Consider the following 9725-nt stretch of genomic DNA (forward strand, 5'->3'; position numbering starts at 1 on the left):
CAATTTGAGTATCATGTCGAGCACAGACGTCAAGTCCAAAAGCCCAAGCCAAGACTTCCACGATTCCCAAGCACTGCAACTTCACTTGGGGTCTTCAATGTGAATGGCTTCGTGGCACATAACACCTTCTTCAACAGCTCCAAGAACCCTTATACCAGACCTCGCATTTCATCAGATCGGTTCTGGAGCTATCAGCAGCGCAACTACTATTCCTGCGTCCTATACAATCAAGGGCGCATATTTCCACATATGCGCCTCGACTCTGAAGCTATAGCTGGCCTGCCCTGTCTTGAAGAAGCGTTGGATTGCTTCAGAGATGCTGGACTGCTGCAGTTTGCTACAGATAAGGAACACTGGAATGAAGAGCTTCTGCTACAGTTCTATGCAACTCTTCACATTCGAGGCTACAACAGGGATCCAAAGACTTGGGTCCTTGAGTGGATGACATGCAATGTGTCAGGGATATACCCCGCGGTGTAAACCGGCCGGAAGTATAACCCGGCCGGACTAGGCATTTCATTGGTAAACCGCCAGAGGATTGGCGGTTTACGTGATTGGCGGTTTACATGTCTGGCGGTTTACGTGTCTGGCGATTCACTGGTATGACGGTTCACGAGCCTGAAGACTCATTGGTGACCCGGCGCGTGTTCCGGACGGATGACAAGGCCCAAGGCCCAGCATGCCGGTTTATGTTAATGGTGGGCCGGTTTAAGAGGAAAGGCATGAGGAACATTGGAACATTATCTTACAAGGAGCTAAGACCTGGACTTGTATCCGGTTTGTATTAAGATAGATTAGTCCTAATCCTAATAGGACTCTACATGTAATCCGCCCCTCCAACATATATAAGGAGGGGCAGGGCTCCTCAAAAGGGGACAAGATTCACAAGTTCCACAGGTTGGACAAGTTAGGTTTAGACAATAGCTCTCGAGATAGAGCACTCTTGTAACCGTGATCATGATCATCAATATCAATGAAGCAGGATGTAGGCTTTTACCTCCACCGTGAGGGGCCAAACCTGGGTAAAACATCGCGTCTCTCGTCCCGCTCAACCCCTCCCAATCTACCACATAGATGCGTTGGCCTCGCGACTAAGTCCTGACACTAAGGACATCTGCCGTGACAGTTCCACGACACAATGTCCATCATGAAGCCAAAGCTCTTGATATCATTGAGCTCACAGGCCTGCCCACTCCTGGTGAATACTACGAACCAGGTTGTCAACAACACCAGAATGCCTTGGAAAGCATTTTTCAAAAGCCAGAACCCAACATGAGTCAAATGCTGAGCATGATGAAGCCTCTGCCTCTTGACGCTGAATACCCTTCTTAGTTCTTTGTTGAAGACCTAGAGTACCTGCCTCGCACCATTTACCATATCATTAGGAAGACTCTATGGCCTGTCAAAGGACACTCATCTGCAGCGAAGCTTGAAGGAGCAATGAAGACTTTGGTTTCAATGGCATCAGCTTCAATGCTCAAGACTTCTTCATCAGGCAGTTGGCTGCATCTAGCTCCGACATTTTTGGGTTGAAATTATGCTCCATGGGTCATGCGTCTTATCAAGCGTCACTCTGTCTTCAACTATCAGCCGTCTGCGCGCAATCATCTCATATTCTTGCCAGAGGTTGATCTGTCAGTTTAAGGTATTTACCCAGAGCCGGCTAAGGATCCCATTTATCTTCACAATGTTGAGCACCAAAGCTTCACCCAGCCTATCGAAGGAGTTCCAGCAGTTTCTTGTGTTTATCCTCTTGCTGGCAACACACGTGCCCCTCGCGCTCAAACTGACGCCACTGGTAGCACCATTGCGCAAAGGCCTCGAAGGCGATCTCGTGTCCTGAATGACCGAGAGCTTCTCGTCGCGCTACACCAGAAATAGGAAAAACATCACGACTGGCTTAAGCGTCAGATGCAAAGCCTCTTGGTGGATGTCAACCGCATTCGCAATCTTGCCACCAAGAATGCCTTTGTCACTCATGAAACCTGTCGGAGGTCGTGGAAGAGTTTGACATTACTTAGTGCTGAAGCCGATCTGCAAGACGATGGCTTCACTGAACGGTTCAAGTTTGAGTCAACTCCTCCCAGGAATGGTCACTTGCGTCGAACTCCCTCACTTGAAGACTCTGACTATTCGTCCTTAGCTACGACAGTGAATGCCAGAGTCATCGATGACCAAGATGATGCAACTTCACCTCCTCCTACTTCAGCGCGTGTCGACACTGCACCAAGTTCTTCTGCACCACCGGACCTCAACGACGACCCTGCTGCCTCGCCTGCACCTCATGGGAACGTGTAGGCGCTCTATGTCTTTAAACCTTTTTGGTCCTTACTGACAAAAGGGGGAGAAGCATATGAGTTGATAGTCTTCAAGCGGGTCCATATGGGTGGTTGCTTTATCCTTTGCTACTTTTGCCAAGTGTTCACAACTCTTGCTTTTCGATACATTTGGTTCTTTGAGTTGTAACACTTAAACTCAATGGTCGTCTGCTACTTTGTTTGCTATTCTATGATGCGATGATAAATTCTGCATGTGCGATGATAAATTCCGCACTTAGGTCATTTTGCAGACGTCCATTTTCCATTATGCATGTCATTATCTTCGATACATCATATCATGCATGATGAATTGTCATAATAGGTTGAAGAGGATCTCCACAAGTACAACCTGGCATGTGCATTTGCATTCCAAGAGCAAAGTACTTATATGCACATCTTCAGGGGGAGCCTTTGCAACTTATGAAGACAATACCCTATCCTTTACAATTTCACATATTTTATTCCCCGTTGAAAACTTCAACCAGTTTGTCATCAATCACCAAAAAGGGGGAGATTGTAAGTGCATCTAGTGCCACCCCTAGTTGGTTTTGGAGTATTGACGACAAACCTAGTTGAGGGACTAATGTGTTTGTGAGAATTGCAGGATAACACAGGTAGAAGTCCCTCATTGATTCAGTTTTTCTACCAGAGATGACCCCTAAAAATGTATGAAGACATTGAAGTCAAATGTGGTATGTGAAGACATTCACATTGAAGACTATGACAAGAGAAGACATCGCGTGAAGACTATGGAGCGTGAAGACTTAGTTGTTTCGTCGTTCTTTTTCTTCTTTGTTAAGTCATAGGAACCACCGTACTGTTAAGTGGGGTCCAAGAGAACCAGTCAGAATGACTGAAGTGATGCTTAACCAAAATCCTATGTGTTCGAGTGAATACTATGAGAGAAAATCTTATTCAGAGTTGGATAAGTCAGCTTTGCTTGTAGCCCAAGTAAAGTTGCCGTGTGTGTTTGAAATCTGACCGTTGGAACATGTGTCAGTTCCTTAGTGACCCAGGATCATTTCAGACAAATCAGGTCGGGCTGCCTAGTGGCTATAAATAGCCCACCCCCTACAACCATAAATGGTTGGCTGCTCAGAGTTAGTGTACGTCTTTTGTCGTTTGAGAGCAACCCACCTCGAAGCCTTTGAGAGAGATTTCCTTGCGAGGATAAAGCCCTAAACACCGAGAGCCAAAGAGTGTTAGGCATCACTTAAGTCTTCCTATCTGTGTGATCTGAAGACTTATTACACTTGAGGACTGTGAATCCTCCAGTCGGTTAGGCGTCGCGTTCTGAGCATCCAAGAGTCATTGTGGATTGCCGGTGAACGAAGTCTGTGAAGGTTTGGAAGTCTACCTTGAAGACTTACCAGAGTAATTGGGCGAGGACTGGGTGTCCTTAGCTCAAGGGGAACAAGGTGAAAAAGACACGGTCTTCTGAGTTGAATCTCAGCTTCCCTAACCAGACGTAAAGTTGTCACAGCAACTGGAACTGGTCCAACAAATCATTGTCTTCAACGAGTCACTGGTTCTATCCTTCCCACCTCTTTATTTACAGTTGGTCCTTGTGAAGTCATTGCCTGTTTGCATTATCCTTTGTCCTCACTGAGTGACTACTCATTCTGATTGGCTTCATACTATCTTCCTACCTGATCTATACTGCCTAGCTGCTATTAGTCGTTGTGCTTTCACTTCATTGAATACTTGACTATGGCTTGCTTAGTGTAGTCTACCTTCCGCTGCATGGTAATAGGTTTATTTCTATCGTTTGTCTTCGAAACTTCCATGTTTTGAATACTTTCATAAAAATCGCCTATTCACCCCCCTCTAGTTGATCACTAGCACTTTCAAAATGCCACTGCAATTTCCAAACTTTGAAAAATGCCACTGCAATTTTTGCAAACTTTGAAAAATGCCACTGCAGTTTGCAAACTTTGAAAAAAGCCACTCCTGACTTCGAAAAATGCCACTAGAAATGGCATGACATGGCATTTTTCAAAGTTTGGAAATTGTAGTGGCATTTCTCGGATACACCAGATTTGGAGTGGCATTTATCAAATTAACCCAAAACAAAAATAAATAGGCGAGCTACTGGGTCCCTGGTGTCAGCCGCTCGTTGTGCAATTCTCTCGTTTATTGACTACGTTGACAATGGCATGGGACCCAGATGTCAGAAATCCACTAGGAGGAGCCATATTTTTATTGGCTTGAAATAAGGAGGCACTTGCTTGCGTACTACCATGACCTTGGTGGGTCCCTGCTGTCATCCTCTCCACGTACAATCATCTCCTGATTGTGTACGCGTCAACTTGTTAGGCCCACAAGTCAGCCTCTAAACCCGTGGAGGACAAATACAACCCATTTAAAAAAAATAACAGCCCATTCCATACGTTCAAACGGAAAGTTCAACATTCAGAGCAAAGTAACAGGTCTGATCCACATATAGAGTACTGAACTTCCACGTTGACAACCATCATAGCCAAGTTAATTATCTACTCCCACTAATACTCTAGTAGCGTACAAGTACTAACTTACTCTTAGCTAACTAGATGATGTCGGCCGCCATCTGTGGTACACGCTAAACGCCGGCACCAGCGTCGTGCGCCTCGCCTCGGACTTGTAAGAGGTGCGATAGGGCGCGTTGCTCGCACGCGTTGGCCCTTTCCATACCGGTGTGGTCCACCGAAGCTTCGGCTTCCAAGCAGGAAACCCACTTGACGAGCTGGTAGTAAAAATTGACATCGCGAACGTGTGCGTGCCCGACAGCCTCCAGGGCTATCTGCCGGGTGCCGGCCTCCATGTAGTCGGCCCAGTTGCGGGCGCTCTGCTCGCCACTCAGAGCGTCGGTGCGCTGCTGCTCCATGTCCCGCTGGCGGCTCAAATCGGCGATACGCTCCTCCTCCGCCAGGCGGTCACGCTCCAACAACTCCTTCTCCTCCGCCATGCGGTCGTGCTCCAACAACTCCTCGATCTTTGCATTGCCATCTAAAGACAGATAGAATGCCTCCTCCCTCCATCTGCCTTCCGGTGAAAACCCAAAAACTAGTTTCGGCGGTGACCGCCTCCAGTGTCGCCTACCGCGGACGGGCGGGGGCATGGTCGACGTGGCGAGCGACGTTGGGCCGGTGGGGGCTTATGAGGATATGGCGAGTTGGGTCACAGTGGCACTGGAGAAGGCCGGGAAGCAGTACTTATAGGCGAAAGGTAGCGCGACGGTCATCGGAATTCAATGCATAATGGCTTAGCGCGCCAGCTTGCCGTGGAAAACTAGAGAAACTGAAATTATGACTGTGTCGTCCCTTCCCATCTAGGTCGCACGTCGGCATGGCGGTCAAACGAGTGCACTCGAATCATCTCCCTCCTTGTCAATAATGATTCCATGGATTTAAAAAGCCCGCAACAATTAAAGCATATCTTTTTTTGCATCAATTAGCTGCCTTAATTACGGCCGGCTGCATGCAGGCACTCAGAATCTCTCGCACGCAGTATGCGAAGCAGCATGCAACGAGTCGCTGCCGAGGGCACGCATGCAGCCACTTAAATCGCTGGAATTAATTAGGCTTAAACTTCTGCATGCCGTTAATTATTGCCATGCCTTGGTCTTGCTGCTTTGCTCACGGAATTAATTAGGCTTAAACTTCTTCAGAGGTAGGCATTTTTATCCGTGTAGGATCGATATTGTAGCTTGTCACATTCTTCAGAGGTAGGCATTTTTATTCAAATAACTGCCACTTCGCATCTTGCGTCGCAAATAAAACTATCAGGAGTGCATTTGTAGGCTAGCTAGTGATCGATCAGTAACTTGTAAACATTGAGCGAACAGAAATAAGTAACTGTTAATGCATCTCAATGATTCACAGATCATATACAAATATGTAGCTCCAAAAGCAAAGACCAGCCACTTCGGATCTTGCGTTGCAACTAAAACTAACTAGTACAATTCCCATACATAAGATCAACATGTTAATGCATCTCAATGATTCACAGATCATATACAAATATGTAGCTCCAAAAGCAAAGATCTAGAAAAAACATCTGTTCTTCCTACTAACATGGATGCTTCTCTTGGCCAACATTCAGTATAGACTGAAAGACAAATTTGTTTGTGAAGTCTACAATTATTCTTGCAAACGTAAGTGGTTTCACCAACAGCTGAAACCATGAGAATGAACCACACATGATGGAGGAACATCCACTGCAATATGATTGGGTCTTCTCTCGATCACACCGCGAGACTATTTTCGGAATACAAACTTTAACTTAGGCAAAATGATGCCCATTGTATAATCAGACCAAAGCAATGAAGCACCTAGTGTTGGCCAATAAATAGTACAGTACTACTTTTCTGCAGTCCATGAAGTGACTATCCAATCTTTCTGTGTCTATTTTCAAATGGCACTGCATGTAGTGACTATACTATTCTCTTGTGCAGTTCAACCAAAATTGCGGACACTTTGTTTGTTTGCCAAATAGCAACGGGCAGACATCTCTGTCTGCACAAATATCAAGCAGCTAGTAAACACATACCACACCTTGTATTTTCGGTTTAAACATGTCTCTTCCGCTTAGCATCTGTCATGTTTTGCACTAGACAATCTGATACAGTTATGTTTTGCCCTGGACAATTTCATACTGAATTGATTTGCTGGTTCAGAGCAGAAATATAGCGCATATTCTTCATCAGACCAAGGATATCCATGTTCGCAGTGATGGAAGAGGTGAAATCGATACAACCGAAATTGAGCATCCATTCATTGAATCCTGTCCTGCACCTCCAATGTAGGTCCACCCTGCCAATAAATTCACATGCAAACCACTAGTATTACTATCTAATGACAGTACAAAAAGAGTAGCAAGATAGTAGCAAACCATGTACCTTCGTAACGAACAACTCATAGTGCCCCCAATTGGATATAAAGGTTTGGAAAAAAACATGCTCCTAATGTTGAACCAGTTGGACTTTTTTGCAGTTCCACTAAAATCGCGCATCCCTGTTTGCATAGATATTGAAAGTGTGATTACTCTAAAAGTGGCACTAGTTGAAGCATAGACTCACAAATATAAGCATTCCAATTTCTTAATGGGAAAAGGTAGCAAGAATGTTTCTAACCACCTATTTGAAGGAATAAATAAAGCAACATCGGCTGATGTCAGGAAGGCATACATAGTTTTTTTCTGAAAAACTGAGCCATTCCTGACCTTTCCTCTTCTTTTAAGCAAATTTTGTGCAGTTCTGCTAAAATAAAATGCCATCACCGCCTTGACAATTCAGTGACACTGTACAAAAGGAAATGACCTAACATTACATCATGATGTCAGGTATGTAGTTGACAGGCTTTAGAGACAAACATACAGACGTCCTTCAATAACATAATGAACATTAATTTTAACAAAGGTGTGACTAGCTTTACTGGGATAATTTGAGTGAACTCTACACCCTTTGTTCCTTAATATAAGACGTTTTCGCGGTTCAATTTAAAGTACCCAAACGTCTAGTATTTAGAAAAATAGGTAGTAGTTTTCTTGAGCACATATCTGGGAAAGCTTGCCACACTTTATTTATGTCCATACGCTAATGCAACACCATTCAAATACTACAAATATACACTAATCCAGTGGCTAGTGCAACATTAGAGTAGTTAGTTTATTACAGGGTACAGTACAATGGTTTTACTGAACAGATTTCAATAAACTCTAACACTGGAAGGTTTCTATAAGAATTAACAATACAAAATGTAAAGGTAACAAGTTTCAACATTGGTATACTAGCTGTGCATGAGCATTAAGCCAAATACAAAAGTCTGAAGGTAACTAGCATTATTAACTAATGATAGTAGAAAAAATTGCAAACCATGTACCTCCAAGGTAAATATCATTTCGAACTCGGGGGGACCTTAAAAATTTCTATCCCAATCTTGATAATCAATCAAACATAAAAACTTGATCGAACGAATCAAGAGAACAGCCGGAGGAGGTGCCCACTCTTGACCTTTCCTCTTGTCTTCATAATTGTCTGTGCAGTTTAACCGAAATAAAATGACATCAGCGCCTTGGCATTTTGGTGAAATTGTACAAAAAAATTAACCTATCCCATGAAAGTGAGCTGTGTAATCTATAAGCATTAACAGTGCAAAAATCTGAAGGTAGTAACAAGTTTCATCGTTGGTATACTGGCTGTGGAACAACATTAGAATGCCTTAGCTAAAAAAATCTTTAATACATCCACAATCAACAGCTAACCCTGAAATAATCCAATGACATTAAATGGCATTGCTTAAATTTATCGGTGGCATTAGACTGAGAGTGGCATTAGGTAAATGTGGCATCACTTTAGCAGTAGCATTGCTTGACTTGACTGCTGGCGTTATACTAACAGCAAAAAAGTGGCAATAAGAGCATGGGAGGCCCATTTGGACAGTGGGCACACCAGTACGATGTACCTCCACAAACGCAGAGTGGTGAGGGAGGTATGGTTGCCTAGAGCAACAAATATCCAGGCAGCATATGTGGATTACGTCCCATTTTCGTTCTCTTTAGCCACCTTTTTCCTATGCGAGGACAACAAACCGATCGACCTGGTCATTCTCTATTGCGTTGTCATGCCTTTCTACCCTTCTTCAACCAAGAGACACGAGACTTGTTCCTTAGCTACTGATTTCCCCTTTTCAACCTAGATGCGGGTTCGATGCCTATTCTCTTGGACAGTACAGTCTCCCTTCCTTTCCTTATTCAACCCAGACATGGATTAGTCTGCATGAAGTAGGGTTTCCTTTAATAGTGAAAATTATGGTTTTCGTCTGCGTGGCCAGCAGAGCAGAGGATAGCAAATTGGGAAGATGGTGGAGTGGAAAAAGATCCACATGCAACGACGTGGCAGATGGGGCAATAGAACAAGGTTATGGTTCGAAAAGAGGTAGCATACCTGAGGGTCGGCGGGAAGTGGCTTCGCTCGTGGTCGTCGTCCTCTGCACACACTACGACAGCGAGCTTGGGGACGGAGGCCATCCCGCGCGGGCGCTAGGTCTGAGAGGACGGCCTTGTCGTCAGTGCGTGACCTCGCTCGCCGACGACGAGTGCGTCAACGCTGCACGTCCTTTTCTTCCCCGGCGGATCTGTGACCACCGGTGAGGAGGGAGAGAGAGGCCGTCTTTTTAGATCTAGAGAGAGGGTGGTAGTGTGAGAAGCAAGTGTGCAACCCTTAGCAAGAAAGCGCTCAAGCTCCAGCCTATTTATCTTTTTTATACTACTAGTACTGGAGGTGGAGTAGTGGTAGAGTAGTTTATATTTTCTATGCCTACAGTACCAGTTAGTCATGCTTCGAAACTGATCGGCATGCCATTAAAAAAATAAAGGTCGATAACTAATGCGGCACCTCGGGCCATGTCGGCACCGGATTTTCAGGATATA

This window comes from Triticum urartu, chromosome 2A (assembly GCF_056163025.1).
Source record: "Triticum urartu cultivar PI428250 chromosome 2A, HENAU_Tu73, whole genome shotgun sequence".
NCBI classification, from domain to species: domain Eukaryota; kingdom Viridiplantae; phylum Streptophyta; class Magnoliopsida; order Poales; family Poaceae; genus Triticum; species Triticum urartu.